The sequence below is a fragment of the Sus scrofa genome, unplaced genomic scaffold (genome assembly GCF_000003025.6).
Source record: "Sus scrofa isolate TJ Tabasco breed Duroc unplaced genomic scaffold, Sscrofa11.1 Contig1249, whole genome shotgun sequence".
Taxonomy (NCBI): Eukaryota; Metazoa; Chordata; class Mammalia; order Artiodactyla; family Suidae; genus Sus; species Sus scrofa.
This window is the reverse complement of record NW_018084846.1, coordinates 17,636-34,895: the sequence shown is the minus strand read 5'-3', so window position 1 is coordinate 34,895 and position 17,260 is coordinate 17,636. Positions and strand designations below refer to the sequence as shown.

Here is a 17,260-nt window from a genome sequence, read left to right as displayed (position 1 = left end):
GTAATGTCATCTAAATAAAGTATAATATTGTAAGTAGAATTATTTTTCTTTTCAAAATGGGGAAAATATTTTCCATATCTGATTTTGAAACTAAAATGAACAACAGAATCTTCTCAAATAGAGGGAGCCAAATGAAACCAAATGCACAGTTACTCCAGATTAAACTATATAGTCAGCAGTATTTGGAACCTAAACATGGAATATGAAACACCATCTAGATATTAATATAGAAATATTAGACCCTGGAGTTCCCATTGTGTCACAGTGGTTAACGAACCTGACTAGGAACCATGAGGTTGTGGGCGCAATCTCTGGTTTTGCTCAGTGGGTTAACCATCTGGTATTGCTGTGAGCTGTGGTGTAGATCACAGATGCAGTTCAGATCCTGTGTTGCTGTGGCTGTGGTGTAGGCCAGTGGCTACAGCTCTGATTCAACCCCTAGCCTGGGAACCTCCATATGCCAAGGGTGCAGCCTTAGAAAAGAGAAAAAAAAAAAAAAAAGAGAGAGAGAGAGAGAGAGAAAGAAATATTATACCTTATTTCATCTCTGCAATGGCATTAGAGTTTTCTTTAGTACATGTCCATTTTGTCTGAGAATTCTTGTGGAGTTTTAAAATTGTTCAATAGACTATAAAGAGTGTAACATATGATAGAACATGTAATGTGAGAAAAAAGAATGTATACATGTATGTGTAACTGGTTCACCATGCTGTGCAATAGAAAAAATACTTATATACAGAAATAAAAATAAAAATAATTGATAAATATATTTTATTGATAAGTTCCACTTGCTACATTTCATAAAGTTTGTATGGGAAATCAAGAAAACCAAGTAGAACTGCTCTGACTGAAGATAATGAACTCCTTTGGCTTAATCCACCTTGATTCCCTTCTTTTCACATTCTATTTCTCCCTTGTAAAAATCTGGAACTCTGTAAGCATGATTTTCAATTGGAGGTGTAGGTATCATTCAAAATATTCAAACAGATTAAATGTAGGGTATAATCATTATAACATGCAATCCTTGGTTTAGCCTGCACATTCCAAAAGGGCCAAGGCAGAAACTTCTCCCTATCAAGTGAAATTTCTGAGAGCTGTTAGTTAAAAAATAAATCACTAAGGGAGTTCCTGTCGTGGATCAGTGGTTAATGAATCTGACTAGGATCCAAGAGGATGTGGGTTCGATCCCTGTCCTCACTCAGTAGGTTGAGGATCCAGCATTGCCATGAGCTGTGGTGTAGGTTACAGATGCAGCTCAGATCTGGTGTTGCTAAGACTGAGTCAAGCAAATGAATACAAGCTGTGGTATGGGCCAGAATCTACAGCTCAGGTTGGATCCCTAGCCTGGGAACCTCCTTATGCCATGTGGCCCTAAAAAAACAAACAAAAAATAAGTCAAAATAAAAGATAAATGGAAGATTTTATTTGAACCAAATTAAGATTTATAACCCAAGACCAGCCTCTCAGAAGATCTGAGAACTGCTCCATCCATTAAAGGTAAAAGCAAAGTTGTTTAAGAATTTGAGTCAGAAGGTTATACATTAAAGGATGGATTATTGATAGTTTATACAATTCTCTTGTGTGAATACAAAGCAAGAAGTGAGTCATGGGTCATTGTGGCCTTGTACAAAATTAAGAAGGAAGGTTATCTCCTATACAATTATCTTCTTAATACTAGGAGAATATTGCTCTTTATGATTCAGCAGGCATTTCTGCTGACAGGGAGGTCTGGTTGATTCCTAATGCAGATACACAATGCACAGTAAAGGGGACAAGAGGCTAAAGGGTAGAGAAAAAAATTTTGTTTAAAGTTTTCTGACTTGACTTAAATATACATTTCTATTTCATCAGAGCTGTCAGAGAGGAAGAAATTCTCATTTACCCTTCTAGGTTCTTTCAGCTGGTCTAAGAATTAAATTTCCATGGGATAGACTAGCAGGAAAAAAAATCAAAGTCGTATAACATGTAGATATGAGAGAAGCCCAGGAAAACTGAGGAACTTACAGAAATTGCCAAAGCTCTGACCTTCAATATCATCTTCAGCTAAGGACTAAAGAGGATGTTGGGGGTAGTGATTTGGGACTTCAAAGGGAAAGGAGGTATTTCACATGGAAATGGAAAAGCAAATATTTGATAAATAGATATTTGTTGGCCATGCAGAAACAATGACACATGGTGTTCTGACCTCAAGGCACTGCCTGAGTTCCCCCATCACCCCTAGCAGACTTTCTCTACAGATATGGCTGGTGATATTTCTACTATGGGAACAAGCCTTTTACCTAAATTCTTTCAGGTGATAGAGGGGAAGATCAAATAATCTTTCTGAGTCTTTTGGGTATTGAATTTTCAACTGGAAACAATCACATGCTAAAGAGACATTTGATGGAGGAGGAGCAAATATCGCTCCCCTAAAGGCACCAAGAGTCTGAAGCTGCTGAGTGACACTTGGCAGAGCTCTAGGTATCTTCTAACTTTTAGTGTTGATTTAGCCAGTTTGATCCAAGGAATAGAAATGCAATACTGGAGATTTGCTAAGCTATTTCTATCTAGCCATTTCATTTTTAAAAATAAAAACTAAATGTTGCAAGGCCTTACAATATTTTCCTTACAATGGGAGACACACTGAATCAAGCAAATGGATACAACATTCCAGGAGCAATCCTACCACTTTGAAGACTTTATTGTATTGCTGGGAATTATTCTTGTGTTTATTGAGTTTGCCTCCATTTTGAGTGTCAGTTATGAACTCCCTCTCAAGATAGCTTTTTCAAACTACACCACAGCTTTTAGCAATGCTGGATCCTTAACATACTGAGCAAGGCCAGGGATCAAACCCACATTCTCACAGACACTATGTCAGTTTCTTAACCCACTGAACCACAAGTGCAACCCTGAAGATGTCAAGACTCTTTTAGCCTGCCCATACTAATATGAGAATTTACTCCCACTAAAATACTCATAAGGGTACACTGCAGTATTGTTAACTATATACACAATGTTATACAGCAGATAATCAAAAAAAATCAAAGTTGTATAACATGTATATATGAGACATACCCAGGAAAATGGAGGAACTTACAGAAATTGACTTATTTAATCCTAGTCATCTTGCATGATTGAAATTTTATATATGTTCATTAGTAATTCCCCATAGCAATCTCACCTCTGGGTATTTATTGATAAGAATGCTATCAAGAACTCTAAAATGTTATGAATACACTGTCCCTTCTTATTAAAAAAGATGTCTTTGATCATTTTTTTCTTTTTTCTTTTTTTTTTAATTTTTATTTCAGCCATACCTACAGCATATGGAAGTTTCTGGTCCAGGAATCAAACCCAAGCCACAACAATGACTATAGTCACAACAGCGATGATGCCATCTCCTTCACCCACTGAGCCACCAGGGAATTCCTACTGGTCATTTCTTAATATCTTTATGCAACATTTTATGTACTTCCATTTGGAAGTAACCACTACAGCAGACAGGATACAAAAGGATGCAAAAGGATGACTGGCTTTTTAATCTTCAGCCTTGGTGATAGTAGTTAGGAATTATTGGGTTTCAGGGGTTTCTCTATAATCCTTAAATCATTCTATTTATTTTCCAGTCTACTTACTCAGTTTCTAAAACCTATTCTGAAAACAAAACAAAACAAAAAACAAACAAACAAAATAAGTAGTAAGCAACTAGTTGGGAAAACAAGTAGAAAACTGAAAAAAATATACAATTTCATGCATGGGAGTTCATCCTTACATATAAAGACTTATACACTTATATTGGAATTATTTTCCTTTAAAATATTGCAAACATTTATAAAATATTGTAAAATAACATATTTTAATGTATTTTTAAAATATTACATTGGACAAGCAGTACATAGGACATATACTAAAAATATTTTAATCTAAAATTCATACATAACAGGGTATTGTGTATTTTATCTGGAAAGCCTAACCTTATTATTTTATAATAGCTTAGATCAGTGTTGATTTTTTTCAGATTTTTTTCTCTTTACTTGCAATATCCAAATACATTTTCAACTTTTCAAAATAAGAGGGATATATAAACCTAGTCAATATGTAAGGTTTAATGTCCTAAAAATACTCCAGTTAAAAAGGGAGATAATGAATCTTTGTGGTGTAAAGAATCAATGACTGTAAGAGTGTCCATGTCCAGAAGACAGAAACCATTGGAAATTACCTATAGCCAGATGATAATTAAAATCAACAATTCCTATCCTTTCACCTTTAATGAAGAATTGGATTTCTTCACCAAAATAATTTTTGCTTTTTCTTTGGGTAGGGAGAATGTATGCCTTCCTTCTCTCTTTGCCATGCTCCCTGAGGAAATAGCATATAATTGATTCACGTGATTATGCCCAAATCATCTGAGTGATTTAAAAAAATTGCCCATGGTTTTCGCTAATTATCTAGGACACGTTACACATTCTCTAGTTGAAAAATGTAAGGGACAATTAAATAAAGATACAAAACAGCATAAATGATCACACTCTTCATGGAGATCCGCATAAAAGTACTTTGCTCACCTACACAGAGTTAATGTTTAAATTAAGCATGGAAAATACTTTGACATCAATTTTATTCCAGTAAAATTAGGAGAGTTCCAAAAGTCACAATAAATTTTAAAGGGCATTGTCATCATCGCATACAATTTTTTCTCTGAATTTATTATTCAAATGAAATATGTACTGGCACTGTGTTAAAATATATATCATTTAACTTATGTGAGAGAGATATTGTTCTCATATTCAGGCAACATCAAACTCAGATAAGCCATGTAATTTGACAAAAGCTGCATGATTGATAACTAGAAGATTTGAAGTTAAAGCCTCATATTTAAATGAGTGATATATAGGCTTTGTCCTTTTTTTTTGTCTTTTGCCTTTTTCTAGGGCCACACCCACGGCCTGTGGAGGTTCCCAGGCTAGGGGTTCAATTGGAGCTGCAGCCACTGGCCTATGCCAGAGCCACAGCAACTTGGGATCCGAGCCACATCTGTGACCTATACCATAGCTCACAGCAATGCCAGATCCTTAACCCACTGAGCAAGGCCAGGGATCGAACCCCGCAACCTCATGTTTCCTAGTTGGACTTGTTAACCACTGAGCCACAGTGGGAACTCCCCTAGGCTCTGTCCTTTTATATGGCAAACATATAATAATGGTTGTATAGCAATGTGTTACTATAATGCTTATCTCAACCCTACTGTTTCCTGAGCTGAGATCCCACAACTCTAGGGATCAGCACAATTTCACTGAGAATAAAATCTGGGAGAGTCCATTCATGGCTCAGTGGTAATGAACCCGACTAGTATCCATGAGGATGCATGTTCAATCATGTCCTTTCTTGGTGGTCAAGGATCTCACATTGCCAGGAACTGTGCTATAGACCAGCAGCTCTAGCTCTGAATCAACACCTAGCCTGTGAATTTCCATATGCTACAGGCATGACCCTAAAAAGAAAAAAAAATCTAATATAAGAGAGTATGTTCCATCTCATAATATGTTACTTGTGCCCTCTTCCTCTAGGACTTCCATGTGTGTAAGAACTGAGGGAAATTCACTTACAGTTAGAGCTGGATCTCAACTGTACAGATGAATATGTTTTGAAAAATGTTTTATTTGTTTCTAACATATAAATTAATATATAGTTTTCATTCATATAGCTTATTTGAGTATATCTACACTTCTGCATTTTAATTTGGCTGTTCTTTTTGTTACCATTTTTTTTGAAATTTTATACATGTGCTAGACAAAACTGCTTTTTTAAGATTTTTTTTTCCTAGCAGTTTTGTTTCTTTACTTCTTTTGCCCAAGATCCTGCAGTGATACAAAGCAGAGCTGTGTTACCACTCTCTCTCACCTGAGAGCTCCACAAATATGAAACAAAATTGGATGCAAGGGATGGGGTGAGTAGGAGCAGTCCTAAAATTAATGTTAGTACAAATGACCTCGTGTGGCTCAAGACCTCAGCTAAACAGAAACGCTCCCCTGAGGAGGTCATTCCAAAGGCTCAGAGCTGGCCTTCTAGGATCAGGCAAGGGTGTGGACATCCCAGGCCTGCTGTAGTCACCCTTCACTGCACAGCACATTCAGAGTGTGGGCTCTGGGTCCAAGATCATGCCTTGGTTCTACTGTGAATCAGTGCTCTTGTTTAGGTGGTTTCTCTCCCTTTATGTCTCTGTTTCTTACCAGTAATGTAGGGCTGACCTTTGGTGGGTCCCAGCTAAGTGAGCTATTAACCAAAGCCCAGCCCAAGGCCTTGGTGAAGGTCATCTCTCCTGAGAAGCATTCCCAACCCTGCCATACACTCGACTATCCCATCTCCCTCCTTGTGTGGTGTCACCCATGTGGGAGGAGGGATCACTGTGCCCCTGTGGCAGTTCTGTTGCCTCTGTTCTCACCCCATTTGTTCTTGAATTTCTCCTGAGCAACTCAGGGAGACAGAGGTGAAACACTGGAGCCCAGCAGGTGACAAGGACCAGCTTTGAAAAGCCATGGAGGAAATGCTGCAGAGTAAAATTGATCCATCCACTAGGAGCCTGGGAGACTGGCCACTCCCAGGGAGATGTTTATGGACATGAGTGTGGGGTCTGGTTGGTCTGGACTGGGGACATGGCCAGATGCCCTTCTGTTTGCCACTAATCTGAGGGCTAGGCTCCTTGTTGCAGAGGATCCCAATGTCCCTGTCCTCTTTCTGACCTGATTTCTGCAGTGAAATGCCACCCCTACCTCACTGAAATGCCACCCCTACCTCACTGCAACCCCTACTGTCCTGCCAGACAGAGAGCTCTGGAACCATGAGTGAACAGTGTGTCTGGGCCTGTGACTTCTGGGCTTACTGCCTGCAAGAGCCAAGAGGCAGTTGGCAAGAACAGGATGATCTGGATGGGGACACAGAGTAGAATGTCAGAGGTGGCCTCACTTGTTATATAGCAAAGGGATTAAACACCTCAGTGGGCAGGACGTTCCCCAGCACTGAGGTCTGGCCAGGTTTGTCTTGTCATGTCGAGGGTCCAAGGGCCCCCACAAAGGCCTGAGGCAACTCCCATGGGGAAGGGGTGAGGCACCTGGAGGGGCAGCCTGGCCTGGGGGCTGTGCTAGACATGGAGTCAGGATACCTGGTTCTAGCTCTGTCCCCACCTGGCTGTGGCTGGAGCATAACAGTGGGATGGAGTTGGGGAAAATGGTCATGTGCAGAATTGCCGGTGGTGCTGGTGTCACAGACAGTTCTGAGTCTGTGGGGCTAACTTGCCACAGGGCATTTGGGCATGGAAGCCAAAGCCACGCCAGAGGTCCAGAACCACCTCTGCCCCAGAGGACTCTCCCTCCTCTGAGGAATTCTAAATTTCACATATGGATGTTTTTGACTGTGCCCCAGGAAGTGACAGGATTCACAATGGAGAAAACCAGGACATTGACCCCAGAGAGTTGTGGTGCCTTTCAACAAACTGATTCCTGTAAGCCCAGACTCTTGCATCTTCCCACTCAGAGAAAAGCACTAAATTTATTGACTAGTTTGTTCTTGATACTGGAAATAGTATCAACCTGGTACTCTTGCTGTTTTGTTTTCTATGTTGAACCTTTCTGACAATTCTTTGATGTGGTTTCACAGTTTCTTTACATACAGTTGTGCTTTCAATTTCCCCCTCTTTGCACTAACATACAACTGTGATGTTTCTACTGCCTCTCCCAGTAAATATAAAAACACTATACTACGTTGAAGGTATCTTTTACAAATATCATTGGCGGCATTACTGAGCTTTCCATAATTGAGGTTTTACAGAGTTAAATATGTTTAAAACATGACTACATTTTTATGAAACTATAGTTTTTCATTATTTCTACTGCCCTTTCAAATATTTCAGTTTCCGCAGAATGCCTGGATGTCCCTAAAACTTCCGTGGTAAAATCCAAAGCCACCAGCCATTTACTCTGCCTTCCAGGTTATCAGTGGTAAATGATTTTTTTAAATGATAAGATGAAAACTGGTTATTACACTGAGCATAGATCCAAATATATGCCCAAGAGTGGGATAGCTGAGTCACATGGTAGTTCTATGTATAGTTTTCTAAGGTACCTTCATACTGTTCTCCATAGTGGTTGTACCAGCTTACATTGCCATCATCAGTGCAGGAGGATTCCCTTTTCTCCACACACCCTACAGCATTTGTTATTTGTGGACTTATTAATGATGGCCATTAGGACTGGTGTGAGGTGGTATCTGGTAGTAGTCTGATTTTCATTTCTGTAATAATCAGGGATGTTGAGCATTTTTTCATGTGTATGTTGGCCATCTGTTATCCCTTTTATTTGACTAGCTTTCTACTGTTCAGAGAACTTTTGTAATTATTCTATTGTTTTCCTCACAACTATCCTGTGCGGTAGTTTTGTTTATTCCTTATTTAGAGCTGGAGAGACTGCAGCACAGAGACATTTTGTTGGCTTCACTATGGTTACACAACTCACTAATGGCCAACTCCATATACTCTTGTATGGAGTCCCAGGTTATAGGATCTGGGCCAGAATACTTACTCCTATATTATGCCTTTTCCTGCCAGCTGTAAAAGCTGTTCCACCGTTAAAATTCTTGTCCATTTCACTGTATATCAATTATGACAGTAGTTACCTACAAAAGGGAAAAACATATGTAAATATATGTTATAGTCATATAAAAGGCCAAAAATTTTATGGTATACCAATGAAGGTCATGCTCACACATTTTCTCTCAGGCGTGTGTTACTGGTATCCACTGATGGACTGAGTATCTGAATAGAACTTCATTTTAAGGGAACTGGTCCCAACTCCTATGTATTTATGCTGTCTATTTTTTTTAAATGAATAAATACATTGGAAGCATTCAGAATGATCACCACTCCTTTAAGCCTGTAGGATGTCGGAAAAGCAACAAATCAATTTTTGCATGATTCCTCTCTCTCACTACATTTTCATGCATGAAATTATTTTTAAAACAAAACAACGAAGCAAGTTCCCTTTAAAAATAGTCCTCTTAAACTTCAAATATCCTTGCATGTGCTTTATTTCCTATGGGAGAACTGAAGATGACAAATAATCATAAATGTTTAGAACTTCCACTTGAAAGGAAATCATCAACATTTTGAAAGCATACATTTCAAAATCCTACTGGTTATTCTCTTTTAACTAATCTTGTCATCCTCTCAAAATTCTCAATCAACTGCATTCTATATTTATTTCCTATTACATTTTGTTTTTCAATGAAAGCTCTTCAAATTAATCACTAGAGACTTATTATACTTAAACTGAACAGACACTTCAGGAAAAAAATTCACAGAAGCATAGAAGGAAGCAGTATATGCAAACTTTTTTTTCTTTTGTTTACCAAATCAGTATAACTGACTAAAGCTGTGGCTTTTGCTTTCACATTTGGCAGAAGCAAAACAAAAAAAGCATCCCCTAAAACCTCCAAATAACAAAAATCTCAAGCAAGTAGAATGTCCAACTTTATAACACAAAGTAAAATTCAAAACCTGTTCCCTCAATGATTTCTGTTGTCAGTTTGGGCATGCAGCAAATTTATTGTTATAACTGTGAGGGAAAATAAAATATGGACAGTATCCTATTTAACACTAATTCAAAAACTAGGAAGAGGAAGGAGAAATAACAAGACATCACACATAAACACCCAGAATTATCCTACCTAATTAGAAAAGTTTGTAGATAAATTAGTAAAAATAAATTCCCAGTAAAAACCCAAAAAGCATGTCTATAAATACAATATGAAACAACCAATTTAGGGAGATGGTCATTTTTTTCTGGAAAACAACGTTTACACCTCTAGTTCTTACACCAGCAAATAACTGTGGAGGAGCAGTCCAAAGTGCATAATAAGAGAGTTAAATGAGTTGTATCTGTGGTACTTTAAATGCAACTTTTCCTCAATTACTTGAAGGTTGAAACAGACTTAACCAGACTCATATGGGCCAAACAAGTCATCTGATATGCTACTGAATGGCTGATGTTCTATTAGTTGGCTTCTTTCACTATCAAGTTCTTCTTCTGTATCATCTGTGTACTTGCTTATTTATTTATTTATTTTTGGAGTGCTGATCTAAAGACAGACTTTCTAAAGTTTCAATACCTTCAATGCCTGCAATGTAATGGCTCATAAAAAGTATTAGAGCTTGTAGTCTTTAACCTGACTTAGCTAAAACAGCAGAAAGAAGTGTTTTTTTTTTCCTCAAATAAGTTGTCTCTTTTTCTTCTCTAACAAGGGAATTATTATGTTCCAACTCCTGATCAATTTCATTCTGCACTTTATCTAGCATGAACTCTAATTTCTGGATCCTTTCCTCTGTAGGCAAGCCCTTGTGCATGTCATGATTTATTTCTTTAACTGCAATGAAAACACTGTCATCCAGACCACCCTCCTTTCTTACTAACTTTATTTCCATGCTGTTGCCCCATTTAGAGTGACTTTTTGGACCAGAGACCTCTGTGTCACTGCCTTTGCTGTCTGATGTGTTAGGTATGTGTTTTGGCAAAGGATCTACTAGATCAGTTTCTGACTCAGAAAGGTGAGTTTTAGAGACCTGATGCAGATTTAACAAAAAAGAGCTTGTATTGATAATATGTCTTGTCAAACCTGTTGTTCTATTGACTGACATGCCAGCTTCAGCATCAACACAAGGGAGCAGGCCTAAGAGGGTTTCTTGTCCTTCCAGCAAGAGATTTTTCAGGGCCCTCTCTATCTGCTGATCAGTTGCTCCACAAAGAGGACTCTTGGATAGACACTTTTCTTGACATTTATTATGTCAAACATAAGCACAGAACATAAACTGGGAATGAGCTTTAGTCCAATTTTTTTGTCACACCAAGTTGGGTTCTGTAACTGAGTATCTTGGAAACTATGTTTATTTTCTGCTAAACCCATCTGTCCAAAAAAGTGTTCATCTTTAGTCTAGGGAGAAACCACTTCACCAAATGGAGTTCTTTTTTTTTTCTCTAAGTTACTCTACTACATGATGCACTGGCTCTCCTTCTTTCAAATATCTGAAATGAACAGTGATATCACCAAAGCACAATTTGTCATTGAACCCATTTTGCATACTCAGATTGTGTAGTGTGGTTTTTATGGCAATGGCCTTAGGTGATGGGACTTCCAGTCTGAATTTGGAAAAGTATTCCATGGTTGATATGTCTAAGCATTCTAAAGTCACCACTTCAAGTTTAAAGCTAACATGCCCCCAAGAGATGAGACCCCATAATTTGATCCATGTACCACACATTGTTATGCTTAATTATCTGTGGCAGGCCTCTATGTCAGAATCAGCTGCCTCTGGTTCTTTTCCATCTTCCTAGCTCATTATGATAAGGAGTTTCTGATGATTCCTATGTTTGAGGGTCATCTGAACTGTCCTTAGGAGGACAGGAAATTTCTGACATCAAATCTTTCACCACTTCCTGCTTTGCTAAAAACTGTCTAGCTGCAGCTTCTTCTATGTGATCCAGATTTTTTTCTTGCTTTTCAGTAGGTTTATCTGCAGGAGGTAGCAGCAAAAGCACCTTCTCTGGGCTTTCAACAGGAATATCTCATTCTGCCCAATTTGCAACATCAGCAGAAGGCAAAGGAATTTTCACTTGCAGTCATGGTGGCACAGGTGGTTTGAAAGTGGGTCCCTGGGTGGGTTTTGATATTTGTGCTTGTTCTGTTATCTCAGAAGTTTTCAGGGCTAAGGATTTATGTCCTTCTTTGGATGGGAGTTTTGGTGGTGGCAGGTGCCTTCCTACAGCTGATTTCTGGTGTAAAACTGGTGATATATTTCCAAGAGGTTTTCACAGAAAGTATTGTTGGCATACATTTGGGAATGTGCCTTAATGACTGTGCCTCATCTTTGACCTCAGTTTGTGCTCTGACATCACTCTCTGAGTCTTCAAATTCTGAATCCAAGTCTCTATTTTCAGCATCTATTGCCAACCCATTTGTTTCCTCTTCATAGTTTGGCTGGCATGAGCTTGACAGAAAGTTTTCTTTCAACTCCAAAATTATCTTGCAGCACCACACTTTGGCCGACAGGCCTTTCGTAATACACCAGGACTTGGTTGCCAGCCTACTTGATAAGCTTCTACACTTGCAGTGTAGACGTAATTTTCACACCTCCAATAGCAATTAGTTGATCTTCCCACTGAATATCTGCAATTTCAGCAGGTGATTTTGGGGCCACAGTCTCAATTATGACATGCCCATCAGTTGACTGGACAAGATGAAGTGTTGACTGGACAAGATGAAGTGTAAATCCAACACCGTAAATTCCCCTTTATTAATTCAACCATCTCAATAGAACTCTTTTTTCTTGTTTGTTTGTTTGTTTTTTGTCTTTTTTTTTTGCCATTTCTTGGGCTGCACCCATGGCATATGGGAGGTTCCCAGGCTAGGGGTCTAATCGGAGCTGCAGCTGCCAGCCTATACCAGAGCCACAGCAACACAGGATCCAAGCCACATCTGTGACCTACACCACAGCTCATGGCAACACTGGATCATTAACCCACTGAGCAAGGGCAGGGATCGAACCCACAACCTCATGGTTCCTAGTTGGATTTGTTAACCACTGTGCCATGACAGGAACTCCCTAGAACTCCTTTGTTTTTCTTCCCAAACACTACTGCTCAGCTCAAGTGTGCAATGAATATTTGCCTCTCTATCATAGGATCCAAAAGTAAGTAACCTACCACATCTAACACTGTAACTTTAAGTCAGCCTTCTGTAAATGCCCATTGTTGTATATGGATATGCTCTTCATCTTATTCAAATCCTTGCAAGAAGGAATGGGAAAAATGGCTTAAACCTGATCTTGTAACTCAAAAGTGTGTGCTTGCTCTTGAAGAATTTCTTGAGCTGGTTGAAAATGATGTAGTTGAGCTGGGGCATGGACTTCCCTTGGAACTGGGACCACACCCCGAAGTCCATCAGTGGGTTCTCCACAAGGGAGAAGAACCAGTGGGTGAAGGGCATAAGAATGAGGAAGAAGCTCAAGCTCCCCACCATTGGGGACAGCTTGATGAAGAGATAGCTGGACTTGCAGAAGACCAGGTCCATGTCTATGGCCAAGCGGAAGCCCCCATTGTACTCCATCTCCACCTTGAAGATAAGCTCTGCAGTGGAAGTGGTGGGCAGTGCCTACCCTTGAGGCTCTTGAGCTCCAGGTGGCTGAGGGCCCAACTGGCTAGAGAAGCCAAATGTTCTTGATGAAGGGCACCCTCTTGCCCAGGAACATATCCCTCACACACATCCTGCATGCTCAGCCCCTCCATCAGGTGCTTGGTGGTCATGGTCTGCAGCAGCTCCTGGAACTCCACCTTGATGTTTTTGGTGACCCTCTGGAAGGCTAGTGCAGTGTCTGAAGCTCCAGGAACAGGAACAGGATGGTGGCATTGAGGAAGTAGCAATTCTCCCGCCAAGCGGGGTTGAGGATCTCATGGGTTGGGTCCTGCCACCCTCAGGGGGCCCGCTGGAGGACTCCTTATCCAAGCTGCTTCAGCCACAATGGTACTCCCTCAGGGCTATAGTGGAAGCCATAAGCTGCATGGGTGGCCTGGTCAGGCTGCAGCTAGGGCTATTTGTGGCAAAGCAGCAAGAACTGGGTGAGGAGCATGAGGAATGAGCCAAGAATGGCCCATGCCATGATTATGAGCAGCAGCCCCATCCTGCCACCACCTCTTCCTGGGGTGCCCAGGCCCTTGCCCCTGTGCCTACTGTCTGGTTTCTTCATGCCCCTCTCCCTGCTGCCACCATCTTGAGGACATTGGGTGGCAGGGTTGTGTGAGCAGCTCTGTTGGCCTCCTCAGGTTGCTCCTGTTGGTGCTGAGGCTGAGATGGAGGTGGCAGTGGGGCTTTAGGGTACAGATTTGTGCTTTCATCTGACCAATACATTGCATTTAGGAGAATTACCTTTTAGAAGATTTCATATCATATACTTTGTGATCATAAACTATAAGGACACTGTACTCCCCATTGTCAAAATTTTCATACTAATTTTGGAAATTCCTCTTATCTGAAAAATGAGTAGGTTGATTTGTTTATATTTAATGAACATTTTAATTCTGAGATGGTATTTCCCTTAGGAACCCCCGAGATAAGAAAAGTAGAGAGCCTAAGAATGATTTGGCTTTTAGATTACTATAGAACTTTGGTCTTTTTCTCCACTCTATGCTCTATTTGATTTTTAAATTAAAAAAAAATTGGACTATGAATTTACCTGAAAAAGAATTGGACACCTGGGAGCCAAGAGGCCACAAACATTTATTCTTGGATTATTAAATATATTTTAAAATGTCACATATTTAAACAACACCATCTCTCTTTGGCAAAATAAGTATGTTATGTTTGTGAATAAGTACAAGACTGAGTGACAATACCTATCATCCTTGAAAGTATTGTGACAATACTTATCATCCTTGAAAGAAGATATTAGGATTAAAAACATTGTCATTTCTGTTCTATGCCAAAGGCTCTGGGGACTTGTTTCTAGCATTTATTGTGATTTTTCCATGTACTGTTTACTGCATAAATATTTTGTTATCAGTATTGCCTTATCTGGTTCTCACAAGATCCCTATCAATAGGCATTTTTATTATGCTTGGTCATAATGTTAGAATCCAAGTGTTTGAGAATTTTTAATAACTTTTCCCCATCACATAATATAACTAAGTAGAAAACCCTGGATTTGTACCTAGGTCTCTACGAATGTGGAGTTAGTGATTTTACTCATTTCATTTCATTGTCTCTCCTGCTTTGATCCAAGAACAAGTTGATAACTGCTGAACCATATATTTATTTTCTTTACTTTTAATAAAAAGTCATTGGTGCAATGGCCTTATATGAATGGTCTTATATTCTTATTTTCTTAGTGGCAGCCTGTAGCTGGATATGGAATTCATTTGTGCAGACTGTTTTGGAATGTCTGATATACTGGAAGCATAATTGAATGTTTATTTTAAAATAAGCAAAGGACAGATATTCATATACACAATCATATATTTGTAATATTAACATTGTTAATTAACTTTTTAGCTATAAGTGGCATTTGTAACAGTGAACTTATTTTTAATCCATACATTAAGCTTCATTATTCTTTTATTGTCCTTTTTTTGTCTTTTTAGGGCATATGGAGGTTCCCAGCCTAGGTGTCAACCAGGCTAGGTGTCAAATTGCAACTACAGCTTCTGGCCTATGCCAGAGCCACACAAGCCAGACCTGAGCTGCATCTGTGACCTATACCACAGCTCACAGCAATGCTGGATCCTTAGCCCACTGAGAAATACCAGGGATCAAACCTGCAACCTCATGGTTCCTAGTTGGATTCATTTATTTCCACTGAGCCACGATGGGAACTTCTATTGTCCTATTTAACAAATATAGATAATATGGACATATACTGACACACAATTACATACAATTCAACCGATGTATTTTTCTTATATGTATAAATAAGGACCACCTTTCCAGTGGCATGAACTAAAGGGCTTGTCCTTGCAACCATTCAGAGCTTCCTCCTCACAGTCTAGCTGCTTTCCCTTGCACAGGGACATATATCCAAAGATATAGCAAAGACCATTGTCAAGAGATTACTGCCTATGTTTTCTTCTAGAAGATTTGTGGTTTCAGGTCTTTATTCCATTTTGAGTTTACTTTTGTGTATGGTATGGGGAAGTTTTCAGGTTTGATTACACTGCATATAGCTCTCTCGATTTTCCTTCTCTTCTCTGAAGAGTCTGTCTTCCCTATTGTATATTCTTGCCTCCTTTGTTGTAGATTAATTGTACATATAAGTATGAGTACATTTTAGGTTCTCAATTCTGTTCCATTAACCTATGTGTCTATTTTATTGTGCCATTACAAACCTGTTTTGATGACTGTAGCTTTGTAGCATAGTTTGAAACCAGAAAGCATAATGGCTCCAGCTTTGTTTTTCTTTCTTAAGATTGATTGGTTTGTATAGATTCTTCTTTGTTTCCATAAAAAAAATAACATTATGTTTTTCTAGTTTTGTAAAAAATGGCTTTGGTATTTTTATACTGAGTTGTATGGGATCCATAGATTATCTTGGGTATGATCATCACTTAACAATATTAATTCTTCCAATTATTGATCATGGTATATTTTTCCATTGGTTTGTGTCATCTTCAGTTTATTTCATCAGTACCCTGTAATTTTGTGGGTTTTTTAAAATAATGATTTTATTTTTTCCATTATCACTGGCTTATAGTGCCCTATAATTTCCTTGGTATAAGTATTTACCTTCTTAATTATGTTTATTCCTATATGTTTTAGTCTTTTTAATGCAATTGTAAATGAGACGGTTTCTCGATTTGTTGATCATGGTGTATGATCCTTTCAAAGTAATATTGAATTCAGGAAACTTTTTTTTAAAGATTGTAGCATCCATTTTCATCTGTGATATTAGCCTATAATCTGGTTTTGGTATCAACATAATGAATAAAAAGAATTCAGCAGCATTCCTTCCTCAGTGGTGTTTTTATATTGGTTGATAAAAATAGATGTTAATTGTTTTTCTATTTTTTTCTTTTTAGGGCTGAATCTTTGGCATATGGAAGTTCCGAGACTAGGGGTCAAATCAGAGCTGAACCTGCCAGCCATGGCAACATGGGATATAAGCCACATCTTCTACCTATGCCACAGCTTATGGCAATGCCAGATCCTTAACCCAATGAGTGAGGCCAGGGATAGAAGCCAGATCCTCATGGATACGAGTCAGGTCTGTTAACACTGAGCCACTATTGGAACCCCAAGTTTTAAAGCTTTTTTGATATTTGGTATAATTCATACATGAAGGTGTCTGGTCCTGTTTGCTTTATAGACTATTTTTTAATTACTGATTCAATTTCACTACTGGTAATTAATCTGTTCATATTTTCTACTTCTTCCTGATTCAGTCTTGGGATATTGTGCATTTCTAAGACTTTATACTTTCCTTCCACACTGTTCATTTCATTGGCATATTATTGCTTATAGTAATCTCTTGTGATCCTTTATCTTTCTATGAGTTCAATCTTCTTAGCTTGAGGCTTTTTTTAGCATCCTACTATACGATCTATGCTGGAGCATGTTCCATGTGCACTTGAAAATAATGTGTATTCTGCTACTATTTGATGGAATGTACTATATATATATATATATATATATATATATATATATATATTCTCTATATATGTTAATTTCATCAAATATAAAGTGCCATTTG

General features: G+C 38.7%; 1 pseudogene; it reads right to left on the bottom strand.

Moving 5' to 3' along the window:
* Positions 1-9,963: 9,963 nt before the first annotated feature.
* LOC110258106 lies at positions 9,964-17,006 on the bottom strand (annotated as a pseudogene).
* Between the last annotated feature and the right edge of the window lie 254 nt (positions 17,007-17,260).